We start from the raw sequence: 22,795 nt of genomic DNA, 5'->3' as shown, positions 1-22,795 counted from the left end.
GCCCCAACCAACTTCATTCCCACTTCGACAAAAATAATAATAATTCTAACAGAGAAGTGACCTCATTCAAGGTCAAATAGCTAGTTAAGTATCTCATCCCTGGCTCCTCCCAGTATGGTAATTTTATATCATTTATATCAGATTTCTATTCCTAGTTATCAACTATTCATGAGTGGGAGACTCAGGATAAGAACTCTATCCAAGCCCTCAGGCATTTGCTTTCAACCAAACAAAAATAAGAAAAAAACCTGTTAAGCAAAGTCAGCACAAAGTCCTGGTCTGACAGTGTATGTAACATATAACGTTTCCCTTCTGCAGTCGCCTATCTCTTCACTTCAATGCAAGGAGAGGGAGAGATGCTTGCTCAACTCTTCTATGGGAGTCGAAATCAATAAATGCTGGGAGAACAGCACCAATTGGGGACTTACATAACTGGAACTCTAATTCACACAATCTGGGGATTCCCGGACTCCTTGTGAGGAACTACAGCTAAAGGCTCCAGTTTGGAAACTGAGAGAGTGGAAGGACCTGGGGACCCTGGGAAGGACCTGGGGACCCCGGAACACTACAGCAATCACCACAGTAATCCTGGCTTTGCTTTAACAGTTTTTCTTTGTTAAAAGGAACGTATCATTGCGTGGCTGTTGGGGGACAGCAATCCCACAATGGCTGATGTAAAAAGGCATCTCTAAAACTCTGGTTTTTTAAAGAACATTTACTGAACACTTCCGGCGTACACAGGGTATACAGCCATGAGGAACGCAGGAAGAAAATAGTAACAGCTCACATTCCCATAGTGTTTTCCTCAAAGTACTTCTTTTACAGATGAGCTGACTGAAACAAGGAGAGATGCGGTGACCTGCCCATGGCAAGTCAATGTCAGAGCTGGGACCGAACAAAGGTTTCTTGACTCCAGGTCACCTGGGCTAATATTTGCATGAATTGTATATCTGAATGTGTGATCCTGGGCTCCTCATTCTCCCTGATCCCACATATCCTATGAGTTGCCAAATTGTCATTTCTGTCTCTGAAATTATCTCTTGCACCTAGATTCTCACCACCACCACCCTACTCCAGGCCCTCATGACCTCTCCCCTGGAATATTTCGGTCGGCTCCCGTCTAGTCTCCCTTCAATCTCTCCCCTCTCCAAACCATCCTCCACACAGCTGCCAAAGTGATTTTCCTAAAGCTCTCCAGTACTTCCAGTATCTGTTTTTTTTTTTTTTTTTTGGAAGCAATGGGGTTAAGTGACTTGCCCAGGGTCACATAGCTAGTAAGTATCCCAGACTCTAGTATCCTTTCTAAGCTGCTCTGTTTAGCTCTGAAGGCCCTACCCCAGTTCAGTTTCAACCTTTTTTCCCATCCTCATTCTATGTTACTGCCCTTCCTTCCACTCTACAATCCAGCCACATTGTCCTGTTCCTCAGTTCCATCTCCTATCTTGGTACCTTTGTATTGGCTATCTCTGTCAGTATCTAGAATCCTAAAAAGTCACTCCAGCCAGGGCCAGTTCTGTACCCACACTGAGAGATGTGCAAAAACTTATTTCATTGTTGTTTCATTTTCCTTGCTTTTATTTCTATTCATGTATTTTATGAACTTTCTCCCCCTTCCCTCCCGCCCCGGGAACTGTATCAGTATAACAACTGCCCACAACAGAAACCCATCCAAGCCTGCCTATTTATATAGCCAACCTGACCTGACCTAAACACTCGTATGCTCCATCCGATTCATCACAAGTCAGCCAGGCTCCCAGGGCGGTTACAAGGTTGCCATCAGAGGACTCAATGGAGAGTCAACTGAGAATCAGGTCCAACCAGCGGCTACTCCAGGCCAGGAAGGGTACTGCCAAGATGCTCTGAAGAACCCAATGGTGTAAGGAACCTTATGCTGGTTACCTCCATTGGTTGAACCTGATCTAGACCCAACCTAATCCCACTGCCCTCCTAGTGTTACCTATGAAGTCTGCCTGAATTAGGAAGGCCCTCTATTCCCACATTCAAGAAGGCAAAGTAAGAAAGTGAAAGAAGTAAGCCCACCCTAGCCCTTCTTGGCTTCATCTCTTGCTCATGAAAATATCCCCCCCCCCACCACCCCCAGGGAGGGGGGGAGGGGAGAAGAGGGGGCAGCTAGGTGTCACAGTGGATAGAGTACTGAAGTCAGGAGGACATGAGTTTGGCCTCAGACCAAACACTTGACACTTACTAGCTGTGTGACCCTGGGCAAGTCACTTAACCCCAATTGCCTAAAAAAAAGAAAAGAAAAAGGAAAATATCCCCTGGGCTTCATCTCATGGAGGTAGGAGGTAGGATCCAGAGAAAGCCCTGGATTTTGAGTCTTGGATATGCCACTTACTGATGGTAGAGTCATATAGTCACTCAACCTTTCTGGCCTCAGTTTTCTCACCTATAAAATGGGAATAATAATACTATTACTGATATAAAGAAAAATACCCTAAAAACCATGAAACAGTCTACCCATATAAGCAATTATTAATAAGACTAACATCCTATTTTTACTGCATTTTCAACATGTCTCCTTTACTGTCTTCCTACTATGCCCTACAACTTAAGTAGATTGTTAGAAGATAGTGGATAGAATGCTAGACTTGGGGCCAGGAAGATCAGAGTTCAAATCCTGCCTCAAGCACTTGGTGGATATGTAACTGTGGATAAATCACCTTTCAAAGCCTCAGTTTTGACATCTGTTAAATTGGGGTGTTAATAGCTCCTACCTCCCAGTATTGTTGTGAAAATCTAATGAGAGAATGTATATAAAATATTAAGTCAGGTAATAGTAGCAGTAGTCATAGTAGCCAGCAGCCTTTATTATCATCTACTTATAGTAATGTAATGTCTCCTAACAGGTCTTTCCACCTCTGTTCTTTATTTTGCATATTTCTAATCATGTCACACCTCTGATCAAAAATCTTCCCTCTATTCAACCAACTCCAATGGTTCTCTATTATCTCCATGATCAAATAGGGCTTTTAAAGCCCTTCATAACACAGTCCCTACTCTTTTTTTTTAGGCAGTTGGGGTTAAGTGACTTGCCCAGGGTCACACAGCTAGTGAGTATCAAGTGTTTGCTCTGAGGCCGGATTTGAACTCAGGGCTTCCTGACTTCAGGGCCCGTGCTCTCTCCACTGTGCCACCTGACTGCTCCCCCCCCACTCTCTTTCCAGTCTTCTTATACCCCAACTCCTATCCCCTCCCCCTCCTTCTTATTCTGTTATCCAGTGGCAATGGCCTCTTTGCTGTTTCTCCCAAGTCACATTCCCAGTTGCCATTTTCCCCAGCTGCCTCCTCCCTCATGCCTGGAATTCTCTCCCTCCTTACCTTCTGCTCCTGGCTCCTCAAATCACAACTAAAATCCCACTTTCTAAAAGTCTTTCCCAGCCTTCCTTAATTTTACTGCATTCCCTCTGACATTATCTCCAGTCTATCCTATCTATATCTTATTTGTACACAGTTGTTTGCATATTGTCTCCCCCATTAGACTGTGAGCTCCTTGAGGGCAAGGATTGTTTTATGCCTTTCTTTGTAGCCCCAGGGCTCAGCGCGAGGACTGCCACATAGTAGGTGCTCAATAAATGCTTATCAGCTTGACTTGACTTACCCTGTTATTCAAGAACCTCCAACATTTAGTACCACCCTACCTTTCTAGCCTGATCTTGTATTAGTCCCCATACTTTTGCCCCCACCCCATGTTCTGGCCCAACCTGTAGATTACCCACGTGGCCTGCCTTTTCCTACGTCTGAACCCTACATCTAGATCCCTACTCATCTCCATGTACTGAATTCTTATTTGTCCTTTAAAAGTCTGTTATCATGACTAATGTGAAAATATGTTTAACAGGAATGTATATGTAGAACCTATATCAGCTTGCATGAGGACGCAAGAAGGGAAGGATGGAAAATTTAAAATTCAAAAGTTTATGGAAGTGATTGCTGAAAACTAAAAATAAATTAATTAAATTTTTTTAAAAAAATAAAGTTCTGCTTGAAGAAAAAAAAAGTCTATGTTATCTATCATTATTATTATTATTAACACAAACACTATGTCCAGGAAGCCTGCTCTGATTTCCTCTGTTGGTTACGGACCTTCCCCCAACTGGAACATCACATACCATCACTGCTTGCATCTCATGTAATACAGTTTCTTTGTCTTACTAAAACTTTGTATCTCCTCCAGGGCCTAACTCATAACCTGAGATCTCCATAGGCACCCTCTGCTCCCTAAAAGGACACTCAAACCCTTCCCCACCCTCACTGGTGTCCCCTACTGTATTCAAATACTCTTCAGTCTTCTCGGCCCGGGAGTCCATACCCCGTTTACCAAGATGCCTTTTCTAACCACCCCAGTTCTGCCAGATTTCCCCATCATCTAAATTCCTTAGAGCACCTGCAGAACGAGCTCTTTAAACTCCAAGCCTCCTCCTCCCTCCAATCTCACTCTGCCCCTCCCATCATCCCACACAGACACACACAGACACACACACACACACACAGACACACACACAGAGTCATGTTGACTGACTTGTCAGTCATGTAGCCCTAGCCCATACCTCAGCCTGGGTGGGAGCTGCAGTAGCAGCAGCTGGAGGCTGGACTCAGGCCCCACCCAGTCCCCACCCAGAGGTCTTGTACAGGAACAAAACCCTAGATTGGAAACAAATTCTAATCCCCTCTCCCTCCCAGTGAGTGATCAGCCTGCCCAAACTCACAATCTCTCTGGGCTTAGGTTTCCCCATCTCTATACTCTTTTTGCTCTCCTTGGCTCCTCTGGGCACGTGAAGCTCCTCAGCTTCCTCTCCCTCCACGGAAGTCTTTTGTGTGCCTCTTACCTCCCACCTTCTCTTTTCCTGGAAAACACCACCAATTCCTTAGCCCTTGATTTCTGACTTCTCTGAATGCTTCCCACTAAGCATGACTCTCCCATGGAAATCAATCCCATCCAAGGGTCATAAAAGCTTTCCAGCACCTTTATGTCTCATACATTGTCTCCACAAGGAGGATGCTCTCAGGCAGAAGAATGGGGCTGGAAAATAACAACAACAACAACAATAATAGCTAGCACTTAAGTATGTGTCGGGGCACGGTGCTAAGTGCTTAACAAAGATCTCATGTGATCCTCACAACAATCCTGGAAGATAGGGGCTATTATTATGCCTATGGATGTAACCTGGGTATGACTGAAGTTCTTATGTTGCTTTTCCCAGAATTTTGCAAGAAGGAAGGAATAGGAAAACAGTGCTCTATGCCCAAGGCACCAGATTTATTTTAGGATTATCTTCCAACTCACTAAATCAAATCAACAAATCTTTACTTAGTCATGTGCAAGGCCATATCCCTAAACACTAGCTGCGAACTAAGACTTAGGGTCCTCTTCTTGGACTGGGGTCTCAGGAACCTCTGCCCTTTCTTCTTCCAATACTCTGTTTCAGGACCTGCAGAAGACCCGAGTTAAATCCTAGGCTCCATGAGCTTACTAGTTGTGTGGTCTGGCTAAGTCACATAACCAGAAGCTACATGATGCAGAATCACAGAATCTGAGAATTGGAATCTACACTATGAAAGGAATCTCTACTATTGAAAAGTAATCCAGCCTCTGCCTGACCCCCTCCCAAGAGAAAGGACTGTCTACTTCTCCAGGTGGTAGATCAATTTCTGGAATGCTCTGTCAAGATGTTTTTTTCTGATGTTGAGTCTAAACTTGTGTCTTTGGACTAAATGGGATCCTAGACCACAGGATGACAGATTTAGAGATGGAAAGGACCCTAGAGGCCACTGAGAATAACTCCCTTCATTCTACTGACGAGCACACTGATACATAGAGAAGTCAAATTACCTGCTCAGAGTCGCACAGTAAGGGTTTGAGGCAGGATTTGAATTTGGCTTTTCCTCCAAGTTCAGCCCTCTACCCACTGGGCCATGTAGGTGCCGCCTGATTGTTTTTTTCACTTTGTTGGGAGGTGAGCAGAAGGCAAGTCCTGAGGGGCTCTCATTTCTGGCACCAAGAAACGACAGCAGTAGGTTGGGAGTTTGAGTGGGATGGTACATCTATCAAACCATAAAGCAGGTATCCTAAAATGAGTCCAGAAACCTCCCATGGAGCAGAAGAGTAAAAAAAGCTCATTTGGTCTTGATCTTTCCTGTGTGAAAGCAGAGCCTCATAATCCTTCTGACTTTTGGGGTATCGGGAAAGTGACTCCAGGCAGGGGACAACTGGCGATCAAGCATGATGTCAGCCCTTCCTCTCACGGGGAAGCAAAATTCACCAAGAGTTGGATTGTTCTCCCACAAACGGGCAACGTGAGCTTCCATCGTGAGCCATGTGAGTTTTGCCCAACTGATGAGGAGTTGTCACCATAGTAACCTGACTCAATCCCAAAGCACCGAAGGTTCAGACACTTGGGGGGTGTGCTTGGCTAAGGAGCCAGTGGGGTGAAGCCACCATCTGTAGAACAACGACTGAATCTCCTTAAGCATGATGGTGCCCCAGCTCTGAGGAGCCTCACTTGCATCTCTCAGTTCGAGGTCTGATACAAATGTGCTGTGTGACCTCAGGGAAGCAGCTTCCCTTCTCTGCGCCTGTTGCCTTAGCCAAGAAACGAAAGGCTCTGGTAAGATGAGCTCTTAGTTCCTTCCAGCTCCATATCTAGGTCTATATCTTAGCATCTCTAAGATCCCTTTCAGCACTAGCATGCTGTGGTTCACAGTTCCACAAAACACAGTGCCCGAAGAAACTACATTTACTTACCAAAGTGAAGGCACCAGGGATAAGGAATTAATATTCCAACTTATACAGAGTCTGGACATTTCATCTGGATCTAAAAATTGTTGTTGTTCAGTTGTTTCTGATTCTTCATGACCCCATTTGGGGTTTTCTTGGCAAAGATACTGGAATGGCTTGCCATTTCCTTCTCAGTTCATTTTACCGATGAGGCAAACACAGGTAAGTGACTTGCCCAGGCCAGATTTGTACTCAGGAACAAGAGTCTTCCTGATTCTGGACCCAAGGCTCTATCGACTGTGCCACCTAGATGCCCAGCACGACCACTTCGGTCATTCGATTCCTCCTCTTTGCAGGTGGTCTAACCTCTAGGTGAGAAGGCTACCTTCTTATCAACTGGCAACCTAGAATCCCAGGCTGATGCCACCACTTCCAACTCCAACCCTCCAACAGTTTATGATTCCTAGACATGCAATCCTAGGATGATGAGAGTTATAGCACTCAGGAGCACAGGTTTGGATCTGGAAGGGATTTTTGCAGACTGTCTAATCTAATCCAACAGCTGAGCTGTCTGTCACCCCCTTACTAAGTGAAAAGAATATCAACTTGAATGGCCTTGGAGTCAGGAGGACCCGAGTTCAAATCTGACCTCAGACACTTGACAATTACTAGCTGTGTGACCCTGGGCAAGTCACTTAACCCAGATTGCCTCACCAAAAAAAAAAAAGAATATCAACTTTGGAATCGAAAGACTTTGACTTCAAGTCCCAATTCTGACAATTATAAGCCGTGTAAACCTCCTCTCCTTTGCCTCAGCTACCTCACTTGTAAGATTAGGATACCATTCACACAACCCACCTCACAGGTTTGCTGTAAGGAAAGTCTTAACCCAATCAACCCACAAGGCTTCTTCCTTAGGAGATAAAACATTCATCCCACCAAAGGGTAAGAACTTGGAGCAAGGAACAGGACCCAAGCCCAGCTTTAGAGTATCAGTAGAGGTCCTGCTGACTGCACCGAAAATAGGCCTTGGGGAGTCTGCTGGATAGGAAATAGGTCATTGTTTCTGAAATTCTGCAGCTGATATCGACTTGCCCTTTCTCTACAGATGAGAAATAAAACTGACCCACAGAATAAATGACAGAGGGTTTCAGTAATGATAATAATAAAACTAAGATTTATATAAATGCTTACTATGTGCCAGGCACTGTGCTAAGTAAGCACTTTACCATTATTATCTCATTTGATCCTTCCAATAACCCTGGGAGGTAGGTACCATTATTATACCCATTTTACAGATGAGGAAACTGAGGCAAACAGAAGCGCCCAGGGTCATAGAGCAAGAAGTGTCTAAGGCTAGATTGGATCTCAGATCTTCCTGACTCTGGACCTGGTGCTCCATCTACTTGCCACCCAGCTGCTCCATGAATATGGGGCATCACTGTGAATGTTTGTCACTATGACTAGACTAACTTAAATGGAAGTCCATTCCCTCCTCTGATCACTGAGTTGGGGAGGCAGCCAGGCAGCATCGAGGACTCCGCAGACAGTCAGAAATGACCCCTAAGTAGGAGGTGGGGAGAAAGCAATTGGTTTGAGTAGAACAGCTTTCTTGCTGTTACTCACACAGGGCACACATCTCCCCTTCCTCTCCATGGCTCTGCCCTAGCTATCCCCCAATTCCCAGAATGCTCTTCCTCCACCTCCCATGTCAGGGAGTCTCTTATTTCCTTCAAGACTCAAGTACCACCTTCTACATGAAGTCTTTCCTGATGCCCCCAAGCTCTCAAAACTACCCAGTATTTAGTTTATATTCTCTATACATTTAAATATATATACATGTAGTCTCTCCCAATATAACATATTGGGAACATATCGAAAGCAAGGACTATCTTATTTTTGTATCCCCAATGCCTAGCACAGTGCCAGAAACTAGCAGGCATTTAATAAATGCTTGCTGATTGAACTGATAGAATTGAAGTCACCGGATGTCAGAGATAAAAAAGGAACTTTGCAGATGGGGCTAACTAAATCTGCCTCCTCCCATTTTACAGAAGGAAAACTGAGAACCACAAGTAGAATGGTCTGCCTAAAAGTCACAGGGAAAGGCTACAGAGAGTCACACCCACATCTCTACCCCTAGCCTGGCTGAAGGGCCATAGTGTTTGCTCCTTCTCCCTCCGATGCCAACTACCCTACACAAAGACCTCTGAGTCAAGAGTAATTTCCTCTTCTGACAATTAAATCAGTTGTCCCTTCCCACACAAGGGAAGGAACTCTCAGAATCCACTAAATCGAGACCCAAGATCCAGCTGCAACAGCTAGAATTTAGGTTAGACGAAAGAAGCTCTTCCACAGGGCAAGGGTTGTGATGTGATATCCCAAGTGAAGCTAGGAGATCAACCACTCCCCTAAGGTGTGGCCGCTAGGGGTGGTGCTGACCCCCATCCTGGGCACAAGGCCTAAGAGAAAGAGCGAATTCCAAAGATCAGAAACAGTGTCCCTAACATCGAGAGGGGGAATCCCAGGACACAGAATGTCAGAACACAGAAAAGGCCTTCTCTGATCTAGTCCACCCCCTCAATTAACAGAGGAAGAGAGGCATTTGGGGACTGTGGTTTCTAAGAGTGGGGATGGGGAGGAAGGAGCCCTAAAAGTGTGTGCTCCTGGAGAAACTCTTTCCCCCAACTGCCTGTCTAGAGTGACCCAACCCCCTTGCCCTGCTAGTCCTGTGCCCAAGTACAGAGTTCCTCCTAGCTAGGACCGCCTCCTCCCAGAGATATGCCAGGGCTTGTCCTCCGTCAACTGAACAGAGATTCCCTAGAAGTGCACCAGCCTTCCCCGGCTCCCAATCCTGCCCAGGTCAGGGCCCTCTGAGGTCAGTCTCTCTCTCTCTCTCATCCCTGGGTAAATAGGGAGAGAATCTGGTAGCCCAACCCCAAGCCTTTGAACCCAAGGCCACGGCCCATCAGACTTGTGACCACCAGTTACACCCCCTGACCTTTCTGCAGCAGTAGGAGAGATGGGATCCAGAGATAGTTCTGTGAAGTTGTCACTACCTATCCAAGTCCCAGGGATGGAGAGAACCTAGGGTATCATCAGTAGCTTTATCCCCAGTAGCTTTATTCCCGAGCTATGCCAAAACCCCTGTATTCCCTCCACCTTATGCCAATCAGCTCTAGTATCAGCCATAATTACAGTCAGCTAATAATAACAATGACCACAACAGTGCCCGTCCTCACAGTGGGCCTCTTACTTAGGCAACATCTCATCCCTCCAGCTCTGCTGACCTCACAGAGAGATTACAAGGATCTCAGAAAGTAACAGACTGTAAAAGTGCTTTGGAAATTGAACAAATGCTGGGTGATAATGACAAAATAGTAGTAATAGTGATGAGAGAAGCCTTGGGCAGCTCTAAACCAGGAAGTGTCCCTCCTCCTTTCCCTCTGCTGACACTGGGCTCCCTTGGGAAGGGGGCTGAGGAAAAGCAATGGAGAAAAGGCCTTTGGGAAGGGGAGCTGGGAATCAGGGAAAAGAGAGGACAGGGGTGACAGCAAAGCTATTCATTCATCAACAGCCAGCTTCCCAACCAACAAGAACAGCCCTGACTAGAAGAGTCAGAGAACTCTGCCCCATTCGACTGAGAGACTATCAATCACAATCATTTATTAAAAACCAACTATGTGCCAGGCACTGTGCTAAAAACCGGGGATACAAAAAGAGTCCAAAGACAGTCCCTGACCTCAAGTAGCTTACAATCTAACTAGAATAAAACCTCACTCCAGCACATCCACTCCTTCTCCTTTATGATTCAGATCAAGTACACTTCTTCCAGGATCCCTTCTCGGCCTCCTCTCCAGCTAACCAACAGCTAATTTTTTTTTTCCTTTTTACCCTTTCTCTCTCTGCTCAGTGTACTTCTTAGAAGGAAATACCCAGTTAAATGCAATGTACTACATTCTAAGGTCCCTTGCAGTTCTGATATCCGTTTAGAAGTCCCTTCTGAAGACTCTGATGGTCTGGGTCCATCTGGGTCTTGCCCTTTTTCCCTCTCACCTAACCACTGGCCACAAGTTCCCTGACCACATCACCAGGAGTTGGTCTGATTCAAATGAGCCCTCACTAGACCTGGCACCCAAGGGTGCCTAATGGGACTCTAACATTTAATCCTAATGGGAACTAAGACCCATCTCTGGGTCAAAGCAGCTGATTCTGGGGATCCTAGATTGAGCCTACTTGCCTAGGAGGTCAAAAGGACCCTCCAGGAAGTAGAATGCCTGCTTGATACAGGCCAATGAGAAAAAGGCCCCTTTTACCTAGAGGAGAAAGGGGAACATGCAGAGGGAACATGCAGAAAGAGACAACTTGAGTGACTGATGAATGTGTGTACATATATCTGATTATATAAACATTATGTTTATTTATTTCTAAGAAGGGGTCCACAGGCTTCACCAGCTGTCAAAGGGGTGTTCCATGACACCCAAAAGTTTACAAACTCCTGACTTAGAGGTACCTGATGTTTGCTTACACTGCAATGGTGTATTTATGTGTAAGAGGCTCCAGCTCCCTTGGTCTACCTCAATATCTATCACACAGCCCTGAACATTGGTGGCCCATCCAGAACCCATCTGTTGCTTGGATGGCTATTGTATGGCTTCATTTCTTTGAACCAGGACAAAGTAGGGACCTTGGATGACAGTAAAGGGTACAACTTCTTATATGAATATGTCCACTAAATCAATTTACGTATTACCAATAAACCCTAGTTATATCAGTTTTGTCTGAGGCTCTATGGTCCTTGAAATCTCCTATTTAACAAAACCTTTGAGCTCACTGGGCCCATCCCCAGGGAGTCCATGCCAAGAGTACAGTGTCCAGGGGTTCTGACCACACCATTCCTACCCAAGGGCCTTCAGCTGGAGAAGGAAGTGTCCAACTAATGAGATCAAACAATTCAGCCCAAGGGTAAATGATTAACTCAGAAACACAGAATTTAAGAGTTGGAAGAGACCTCAGTAGCTATTCAGTCCAACCCGTAACATACAAGGTACCCCCACTACAATATACCCAACAAAGGGAATGTTCCCTACCCCGCTCCAAAAAAAATTTCCTGCCTTCATGGATGGCTCAAAAGTCCCCTTCCTCCAAGAAGCCTTCCCTGACTGAGTCAAAAGAAACACTTGGGATTTCTGGCCAGGCCCCAGTTTGACCAGTGATCCTTTCCTCCACTGGATTATATATATGGTGTAGCAGGACACTATCCTGTTCTATTGGGAGCTGCTGCTGCTCACTGGCTGTGTTTGAGACAAAACATATAAATAATAAATAACAACACTCTCTCCTCGAGGCATAAGATTACAGCAGTCAATGCCAATCCAAGAGACAAAAAACACCCAGAAATTCAAGACGGCATATAGGAGAACCCCTCTGTTATCTGAGAAAGGTACCAGAGATCAAACACAACAGTTGGTACAGAAGGCCCAGGGAGAAAACAGGAGGGAAAAAAACATTAAAAAGGGGAGGCAGCAGCATCAGAAAGAATAGTCTGGGGAGTCAGGAGACTTGGGATCCGGTTCCAGAACTGCTGGTCACTCCCTGTGTGATTCTGGCTAAGTCCCTTCTCTGGACCTTAATTTCTCTGAAGTTCCTTCCAACCCTGGCATTCTGACCTAAGATGCCTTTCAGCTTTGACACTCTATGTCCTAAGGGAACGATCACCTCTGTTCTTCTACATACTAAGGTCCTGACATGGTATTTTCTAAATTCCCTTCCAGCTCTGCTGTCCTACATAGGTTTTGTTTGTTTGGAGGCAACTGGGGTTAAGTGACTTGCCTAGAGTCACACAGCTAGCAAGTGTCTGAGGCCAGATTTGAACTCAGGTCCTCCTGACTCCAGGGCCAGCACCCTATCCACTGAGTCACCTAGCTGCTCCCCCATTCTATGTTTTAAGATCCCTTTCTACTTGAACACTCAGTGTTCTAACAAGAGCTGCTTAAAGGATCTAAGTGAAGGAATAGTTTAGGAGGAAAATGGGGAAACCATGCTGACAAAATTATCCTAGCTAACCTACAACTAGGCCTTCATTGTGTAAAGGCAATCTTATTACTCCTTTCTAATTTTCTATTCTACTCCCCATGGCAGCTTTTTCATACCTTCTATTCTCCCCTCAAATATCCCTATCCATCCCATCCCAACCTTCTCAGCTAAGGAGCTCACTTCATACTTTACTGAACAACTCTGAATCCAATGGCCAAGTCCTCCCTTTTCTCCCCTCCTCATCTCACCTCCCACTATCCCCTCCTTCATTCTAATCTCTGGTGGTAAAATGGTGCTTCACCTTCCCAAGGCCAACTCCTTTATTCTGCCCCACTTTCTCCAACAGACTGCCTCCCTCCATCATCCCCATTCTCTTAATCTTCAATCTCTCCCTAACTACCTGTTCCTTCCCTTCTATGGCCTAGTCTTCCCCATCCTTAAAAAAATCCTCCCAAGTTCCTACTGATTAGAAAAATTTTATATGAATATTGTACTGAGTTTCAGGCACAAGTTTGCCAGAAACACTTTACTTAACTGAACATTAATTTAATATCAAAGATTTCTAGCTTGAAGAGAGAGATATCCAAATTGGCATAGTCCCTTGCCTTGTCCCTTGGCCTTGGACATGCCTCCCCCCTCAAGATGTTCCAAGGTAATATTTATAGGAATCCTGATCAAGAAAAGATCATGTTAAAATACATTTTGAGATCAGTATTTGAGAATAGTTGACTTATCAACAGTCCCTGAAGCTTGGAAAAGAGTCTCCTCCCAGTGATCAATATCAATTACTGACTGACCTTTCTGAATGGAGAAGGATGGGTCTTACATAGCACCACCTCTTCAGGGTCTCGAGGAGATAATGATCTCATTCAGGTAAAAGTTGAGTGTGATTAACAACAGCTAAGTAGAGCAGTGGAAAGAAAACTGGAGCTGGAGTCTGGATGACCTGGATTTCAAACCTGGCCTCGGACACCTCCTGGCTCTGTGATTCTAGGCAGATCACTTCTGCCTTCCTCAGTTTCCTCATCTATTAAAATGGAAATAATAATAGCACCTACATCTCAGGGCTGTGGTGAGAACAAAATGAGCTCACATTTGCAAAGTGCTTTCCAAACCATAAACTGCTATATAATTGCTATCTATTGTCACCCGTTCCCCTTCCTGGGACCCTATTAGCCTTTGTTCTACCCACTTTCCTAAAAGGAAAAGTCTGGAATGTGTTTGAGGCTATAGAAGATATTATTTCTTAACATTTCAGCTGAACTAGACAGGAGGTTCTATGATGTTTTCATCCTACTCTACCCACTAGCTATTATCTCATATCCTCGTATTAGCTCAACTGCTTTAAAAAGCTACAATGCCTATGCTTGGTGCCTCTGCTTCCTCTTCTGTCACTCTTAACTCTGCAATCAGGCTTCCAATCTCATCGCTCTGGGAAATTATCAGTGATCTCTTATTTGCCCAATTTAATGGCCCTTCTTAATCCCCATTCTTCTTGACCTCTCTGCAGCCACTGAGCCAGTCAATCCCTCTCTTCTCTTTAATACTCTCTTCTCTCTGGGTTGTTTTGTGTTTTGTTTTTGCTTTTTACCCCACTCTCTTAGCTTTCCTCTCCCTGTCCGACCCTTCTCAGTTGCCTTTGCAACTGGGATACTTCATCTAGGTCCCAGGTCACCACCACTAACCAGGGGTACACCCCAAGGCTCTCGGCTGGTTTCTCTCACTCGTCTCCTTTATTCACCGACCTCATGATCTCATCATGTCATCATGGGTTCAGTTTTCATCTCTATGCAGATGATTCCCAAATCTATTTATCCAGTCCTAGTTTCTCTTAGGAGCCCTAGTCCACCATCATTGATGACCTACTGGACATTTCAAACTAGATGTCCCTTAGGCATCGAAATCTTAACACATCCAAATCAGAACTCATTATCTTTCCTTGCCTTTTTCTTACAGGAAAGGACAGCATGGTCCTAGAAACTAGGTGGCACAGTGAATAGAGCATGAAACCTAGAGTTCGGAAGCCCTGAGTTCCAATCTAGTCTTAGCCACTTACTAGCAGTGTGACCCTGGGCCAATCTCTTTACCTGTCTGCCTCAGGTTCTTTATCTTTAAAATGGGCATAATAATAGCACCTCCCTCCCAAGGTAGTAGTGAAGATAAAACGATCCTATTTGTAAAGCCCTCTGCAAACCTTAGTGTGCCATATTAAATGTTAGCTATTAATATTACCTTTCTAGTCACCCAGGCTCACAACGTTTCAACCTCATCCTTGACATCTCTTTTGCTCATCAGCATATTCAATCAGCTGCCAAACCCGGTCATTTCTTCTCCACTCACACAGCAATCACCTGCTTCTCACCATTTCTTACCTGGACTACTGCAACAGTCTTCTCATCAGTCTTCTTGGTTTAAGCCTGTCCTCACTCCAATCTATCTTCCACAAAGTCTATGGATGAGGTGTTCTCCCTAAAGTGTCACCACACACACACACACACACACACACAAACTCTCTCTCTCTCTCTCTCTAAACCGCCCCCCCACACACACTCTAAACCCCCAACAGCTCCCTGTTACCTCTAGGAGCAAATATAAATGCTTCTGGTTAGCATTTAAAGCTATTCACAACCTGGCCCCTTCTTATCTTAACAGCCTTCTAACACATTACTCCCCTCCACACAGTTAAGTCCTGTTGTAACCACCTAGTTGTTGCTCCTGACACAAAATATCCCATCTCCCCACCTTTGCACCAGCTGTGCCATATACTCGGCATGCTCTCCCTCTTAACCTTCGGAGATTCCTTTATGACTCAGCTCAAAGGCTACTACCACCTGCAGTAGGCCTCTCCCCCACCCCCACTCCTAATAATGCACTCCCAACAACCACCATCCAGATACTCTACATTTATCTGATATGTACTGATGTAGGTGTTGTCTCTCCCATTAGAATGCAAGCTCCTGGAGGTCAGGGACGGTTTTTGCTCTTTCATCCTCAGCACTTAGCACAATGTCAGGCACATAGTAAAAATTTAATAAATGCTTGACAATTTACTGATCTTTATACATGGCATATCTCCCCCCACTAAAGAGTAGACATTCCTGGAGAGCAGAGACTCTTTGCATCAACAAAGTCTAGCACAACACCTTGTATATATAATACATGCTTAATAACTATGTTAAATTGTGTTGAAATCTATGGAGAGAAATCATGATATAATGGAAAAAAAACATTCCCTTGGAGTCAGAAGATTTGGACTTGAATCCCAGTCGAAACACTTACTAATTGTATGATGGACAAGTCATTTAACCCCTCTGAACATCAGTTTCCCCATCTGTAAAATGAAAATCCAAGGGATCAGATTTAGAGATGGAAGGGACCTTGGAGGGTAATAATACCTTCACTTTCATTATCTCTCTCTGTCTTTGTCTCTCTCAACATATAGAATTCCTATGCCATAATTTATTACACACACATATATATCTCACAAAGCTGCTGTGAAAAAAGCACTTACATAAATTTTAAAATACTACGAAAAAATGAGCGATCACTATCACTGACAGAACTCCTTTTTTAGTGCTAAGATTCTATAGTCATTCTATAACATGTAGATTATAAATTCCTTGAGGGCAGGGACTGTCCATTTTGTATTTGCATCTTCCGCTGCCCAATACAAAGTGGACAAATAATAATAGTTATTTGTAAATGGATGATGGCCGATACCCCTTTACTGGCTAAGAGGATAAGATGCTAGTCTAAGCACAGAGTCATCTGGAGCATTTAAAAAAAGCTTCCCTATCTTGTTAGCCTAGAAATTGCCCTATGGTGAGACAAAAAAGCCGATTACTAATGATCTATCAGGCAAGAACAGCTGGATAATGGAAATTTGTGGGGAAACCAAAACATTCATTTGAACCAATGGTTTTGGTCTTTTCCAAGGAGCCAAAAAGGATGAAAACAAGTAAACCTGAGATCCACCCCAACCTCTCCAGTATAGGTAGTAGGAGAAAAAATTCCAAAATCTAAAAGAAAAAAAGGAGCTTTCTACAGGGGCTGAATAATCTAGACTCTGGATGATGAACAGTCATTAAGACCTATAAAATCCTAGAAACATAGATTTATAGCTGAAGAGACTATAGAGGTTAATGAGTTCAACCCCTTCAATTTATAGATGAGGAAACTGAGAGATTGACTTGTCCAAGGTCACATATCAAGGTTAAATTATTTGTCCCAAGGTCACATATGATTAATCTGAGTTTGTGTTTATCGAACTATTACGGTTACTCACAGGGCTAGTCCTGGCAATCAATCATACAGGACTAAAAGTGATGCACAGATAGCCTGGATGGTCTTAACACTCAGTGCCACTAGGGAAATATTATGGAATTCAATCCACCACGCAGCCTAAGGAGGCGTCAATAAGGTCAGAAATGGAGTAGGTCAAAACTTCCATGCCAATTAGCAATGGGGGTCTGCCACCATACTTCCAGTTTAGGGGAAGATGGGGAGATCTAAAAGAAACAAAACAGAACAAAACAACAATAGAAATAGGAGCCCCTGGAACAAAACTTAGCAAGAGGGTAGGGGGAAAGAGAAGAGTACCAAATGATGACTAAGTACCAGGACAGAAGGCTTGACAAATTTATTATATTGATTACTATATTGATCCAAATATAAGCCATCTCCTGCTGACTATGAGGATGATCCTTTTGAAGTAAAAAAAAAATACAGTAAAATAACAAAATATAACAGTAATATAGCAAAAATAACACTGATTATAGGCCTTACTCAGATTTATACACTCTGGGTTTGGGAGAAAAGTATAGCCTATATAAATGCCAACATGATAAAAAGGAATTGCTTTACCCAGACTCGAAGCTAAAGATTGGCTAACCCCTCAACAAGCTATGTGGCCTTGGGCAAAGGCCCTCCTTGGCCTCCCTGGGCCTCTGCTTCCTCATCTGTGGAATGGGGAGCGTTGCAAGCTGGAACATGTAAACCAGAGAGATGTGTACACACACCCCTCAAACACATACACGTACACACACATACACACACACACACACACACACACACACACACACACACACACACATACACACACACACACACAGATACCAGACACAAAAACAAAGCCACCATGTAAGCATCCACATCTAGACTCCCCCAGAGAATAATACGGTGTTCTGTACTCTGGGAGATCTCTGGATTCCCGGAGTTTTAGTCCCAGTTCCTGCAGAGCCAGTCACCAGGCAAACAAGCAAGTGTCCCTGAACACATCTGGCAGGGAGAAAGGAGGGACAGCAGCCAGGGAAGGCTGGAGGGAGGAGCAGGAAGGGTTTGGGGGGGAGGTTCAGTCCTGAGAAGTACTACAGAGGACACCCCTTCTCATCTTGAGTCCCAGGCCAGAGCTATTGGTTTGCCCCTGACAATAAGAAGGAGAGCAGTGAGGGACAGGAACCTGAAAGAGAACCTGGCCCTAGAAGGGAAGCGGTAGGTGAAGGGAGTCAGAGAGAATTCGCCTCTGCTCAGCCCCCACGAGCTCCCAGGCTGCTGGAAGGCTGTCCCAGGCTCCAGCTGGGCCCCAAACCTGAAAAGCCAGTTTCATCCTTGAATCCTCTCCCTGCTCCAAGACAGTCTGAGCAAGGAAGGCTGAAGGGAGAGAAAGGGTTCCCAGCACATGGGTGTGGTGCTGCCTTCCCTCCACCTCCTGGTTCCCCCTTCCCCAATATAAGCCAGGTAGCTGTAAGATTCCCCTCTCAAAAATCAGACTCCCCTCCAATTCTCTCTCACACACACACAAAAGAAACTGCACCTGTATGAGACAAACCATTCCTAGAGACAAAGACATCCAGCTTAGGTAAGGAATAGGTGGGAGTTACACCTTCCTCCCACAAAACTCGACCAGAAAGATTCAAGGTTTCAGACTCCATCCATGAGCCCTGAAGGACCAAGCACCATACAGATTTTCTGTATTTGTCCAGCCTTTCCTTTGTGGTTCCAAATCAGGCATAACCATTCTTCTAGCACCCTCTCCCTCAATCACTCTCCCACCCCCTGAAACCATCTCTGAAAGAACCCCCTACTTCATCCCCCACCCCCAAAATCACTGTCCTTGATTCCCAAGTCCTTCCTAGTCTCAATCCCCTCCACAGGAGGAAGGCATTGGTCAGAGAAACAGCTCTTGAACTCCTCTGGACAATGACCACAGGCCTCTGGTACAACAGGGGATGGGATGTGCTAAGAGTCCCAGAACATAGACACCCAGCTCCTCTGTAACTAAATCACTATGTGACCCAAGTAAGTCACTTCAACTCTCTCTGGCCTCACTTCCCTTATCTGTAAGATAGGGGTAAGGATCCTTCCAACTCTAAACCAGTCCTAGGGTTCCTTTTTTTTTCTTTTCTTTAAACATTTTGATAACTACTTCAATATAATTGGTTTCCTTTATAATCCTATATATTTTATACATTTAAAAACGTCATGCTCAGAAAAGGATCCCTAGGCTTCACCAAACTGCCAAAGCAGTCTATGACACAAAAAGTTTAAGAACTCTAGCACAATCCCATTATTTTACAGAGTAGGAAAAGAAGGCCCAGAGACATGAGATCCCTTGACCAAAGTCACACAGGTATAAATGGCAAAGGCAGTATTTGAACTTGGGACCTCTGACTCAAAATACAAGATTCTTTCCACTGGGCCACACCGTCTTGAGGCCCCTCCCATCTTTCATGTTCTAATGCCCCCTTTGAGTTCTGACATTCCACGATCCCCACCCAAGGCCTAAACAGAGAGAAATGGAAGGGGAAGAGGACCCACTATGGTGTGGCCAGAGAATTGAGGACATCCCAGGCCACAAGGGGGTGCCCATGGCAGGGTAGAAAGCTTGCCTCTAGAGGCACTGGTATGAATCAGGTATGGGTCAGTGTTGATCTGTATTTTGTGTGTGTGTGTGTGTGTTTACATGTTTATATTTACTCTAAGAATGACTGGCTGCAAACAAGGGTATTGTGCGTAGGAAGGACAAGGAAGGTGGCCAGTATGAATTGAGAGAGGATTAGCACGTGGAGAGGTAGGAGCATCTGTGTGTCCCCAAACTAGTTATTCCTGTGAAAGGGGGAGGGGGGGAGAGGAAGGGTCTGTTCTTAATCCCAGCTTCCTCCTGAGTCAGTGCATGATCCTGAGCAATGTTTTCCTCTTGGTCAAAATTTCAATGAGAAGAATATGGCTTGCTGTGTGTAGGGATGTGAAGAAGACTGTTACATAGGGTAAAAAGGCCAAGGAAGGAAAGAATAGGATAAACATGAATCCTGAAGCCCAATTCCAACTGCTTTGGTTTTTGAAGAGAGCCCAGGTGAGAATAATCCATAATTTATTGGAGGTGAGGGAAAGTAGTCCAAGCTCTAGGCTTCAGTTGGTCCTCTTTATCCTGTGTTCTAAGTCCCTTTTTACTGTGCAGACAGACGTGTCCTGCTCTAGGTAACTAACAGAAAAGTGACAAGGATGGAAAAGGGAAGGAGGTTAGCTAGCTGATCTATTTCAACCCCACCAGCATACCACCATACACAGAAGCAAGTTTTCCATCTCTCTCCCCACTGTCCACCCAGGGGCTCCTAGCTGGTCATTCAGCTGTTCCGGGGGACGGCTAGAGCTGGAGTCTCCACGTCCGGCCTGTTAGTGACTCCAACCCCACTGCCTGGCCCAGAGCCAGCTCAGGGGGATGTGCTAATCCTGCCTAGGGCTATTTTTACAAAACTCCCGTCCCCAGGAGGAATTCAGAGGAAGAAGAAACTTGCTTCTCAGGACCCCTGGCTCCAGTCTCTTCAGCTGCCCCTTCCCCAATGGCCAGCCACTGAAACTTGCTTCTCAGGACCCTTGGCTCCAAGTCTCCCAAGCTGCTCCCTCTCCAATGACCAGCCATTCCAAGTCTCTTGGCATCAGCCATCACATAGGCCACATTCTCTGCTGCAGCCATCCCCCCCCCCCCCCCCATCTCTGCTCCACTCTTCATCCTTAGGGCAAGCCATACTTAACTCCTGCAACACTCCTCCCCACCCCGACCAGGGCCCAGCGTCCCAAGGCCAAATGGTTAAGCGGCCTTAAACTTGGACTTATCTTCTAAGCATTTCTTCTTTTACTGGCTCCTAAAGATTCAGAAGAAAACTAAACTTCAACTCTTAGCCAAATGATTTTCCCAGAGTTGGGGTGTGTGTCTCTGTATGTGTTTAAACAAAAAGTCTACTCGGTTGAGTTAGCCATTTAGCTCGGGAGGGGCAGAAGGAGGCTGGCCTGGGGACACCCCCTCCACTGTCCCTCTTACCCCGACTTTCACCTTCGCTGCAGACGTTGCAGGATTTTCCAGTATGAGTCTCCACTATGTGTGCTCACACCCTGTCCTGCCCGTAGAACCCTCTCGACACCCCCAAATCCCTTATCTATGGAGAGTGTCAGATTCTTGCTCTTACTCTTCCACTCCATGACTATCCAGTCCAGAAACAGTCTGAAAGTGTCACTCCCAAAGTCACCCACCCACCCAACTGGACCCACGTGCGAGCTAAGGTGGAGGGCTGGGGGAGGACAGTGGCAGAGGTGAGGGGTGCTGCAGGTGGCAGAAACCTGGGCGAAGCAAGGCGCCTCTCCCTCCATCCTCCAAGAGGTGGGGGCTGCCCCGCTCCCCAAGAAGCACTGACAGCCAAGAGCCCCAAAGGGCTCCCAGATGGGTCCCCGCCAGCCCATCTCTCACTCTGCTACGAGGATGGGACAGCAGCAGCCCCCGGGACCGCCGATTGCGGACGAGCGACCCACCCGAGAAGGAGGAGGAGAGCGGGGAGGAGTCGGGAAGAGAAGGGTAAACTAACTCCAGGAAAACCGGCTGGTTCTGCTCCGGCCGAGCCCAGGGACGGCAACAGCGCTCTCGGCCCGCCCCATACCAGGCTCCGGTCCGGAGCTTCCCAGGCTGGCCCGCGTCTCCCCGAGCCAGCGCGTCCCTTCTCCTTCCCTCCCTCGGGTCGCTGGCTCCCTCATCCACTCACCAGCCCGCAGCCACCGCGGCCGCCGCCGCCTCCAGCAGTCCGGTCCCGGGGGCGGGCAGAGCAGAGCGGACAGTGCGCAAGGGGGCCGCCTGGACTGGCGGTAGCTCGGGCCCCGCACTCGGGCCGGCAGGCAGGGCAGGGGGCCGGAGCCGGCGCGGGGCTGCGGCAGGGGAAGGTGTGTCCCGCTCCAAGTTTGCCAGAGTCCCGGCGCCTGCCTGCTTCCCTCTCTCCGCCTCTCCGCTCCACTCCGCCAAATCCCCACTTCCCCGCCTCTCCTCCCGTCTGCTCTCCTCTCCGGCCGCCCGCCCGCCCGGCCGAGAATGCCATGGAGAGAGGGGCACGTAAATGAGAGGAGGGATCATGGGACAGAGGGAGGGAGCAAGGCGGGAGGGGGCCCGAGCGGGGGCCGGGGGCCGGGCTGCGCGCCCGCCCGCTAGGAGAGCGCGCAGCGCGCGGCCATATGGGCTCAGTCATTCACAGCGCGCTCTGAGTCAGGGCTCTGGAATGCACGCGGGGCGAGCTCATCTGCCACCCGGAGCCGAGCGGAAGCTGTTCCCTCCCACCGGCTGCAACCCAGACCAGCTCCGGGCCAGGCTTCCCAGCGCCCCGACCCCGGGCCTCCACCTCGGGCTTAGTCCGCTCCGTCCCCACCCCGCATAGACAGACCCCAGCAAACTAACCGCGCAACTCTGCAGAAAAAACCCCAAGTCCGTGTCCCACCCGCGGAGGGAGGTGACACCGCCCCCCCAAAAATAGGTCTGATCCTAGAATCTCACAGTTGGAGGCGGGACATAGAAGTGGTCCTGTCCAACCTCCCGGCCGAACTTGTGGGCCTGCCTTTGGGCTCTCACCACATTCCATCCACTACTCCGGGTCTTGACCTCTTTTTCTTCCTCCAGCTGCCCCCGGGAGTGGGCCTCTCTGGGAAGTGACTGACGTTGCTTAGGTACCAAAGGACCTGGCTACAGAATATCGGAATTAAGTCAGGAAGACC

At 46.6% G+C, this 22,795-nt stretch overlaps 1 protein-coding gene across 1 annotated transcript in view; it reads right to left on the bottom strand.

Moving 5' to 3' along the window:
* LOC114043670 (inactive rhomboid protein 1) overlaps window positions 1-21,819 on the bottom strand; it is a 48,498-nt gene extending 26,679 nt beyond the window's left edge. Inside the window, exon 1 of the mRNA XM_027862746.1 lies at window positions 21,802-21,819. The gene's annotated coding sequence lies outside the window, so the exon portion shown is untranslated. The remainder of the gene's footprint in view (window positions 1-21,801) is intronic.
* Window positions 21,820-22,795: the final 976 nt, after the last annotated feature.

This window comes from Vombatus ursinus, unplaced genomic scaffold, assembly GCF_900497805.2.
Source record: "Vombatus ursinus unplaced genomic scaffold, bare-nosed wombat genome assembly UNPS02014770.1, whole genome shotgun sequence".
Classification (NCBI taxonomy): Eukaryota; Metazoa; Chordata; class Mammalia; order Diprotodontia; family Vombatidae; genus Vombatus; species Vombatus ursinus.
The sequence above is the reverse complement of the archived record's forward strand: the minus strand, read 5'-3'. Positions and strand labels throughout refer to the sequence as shown.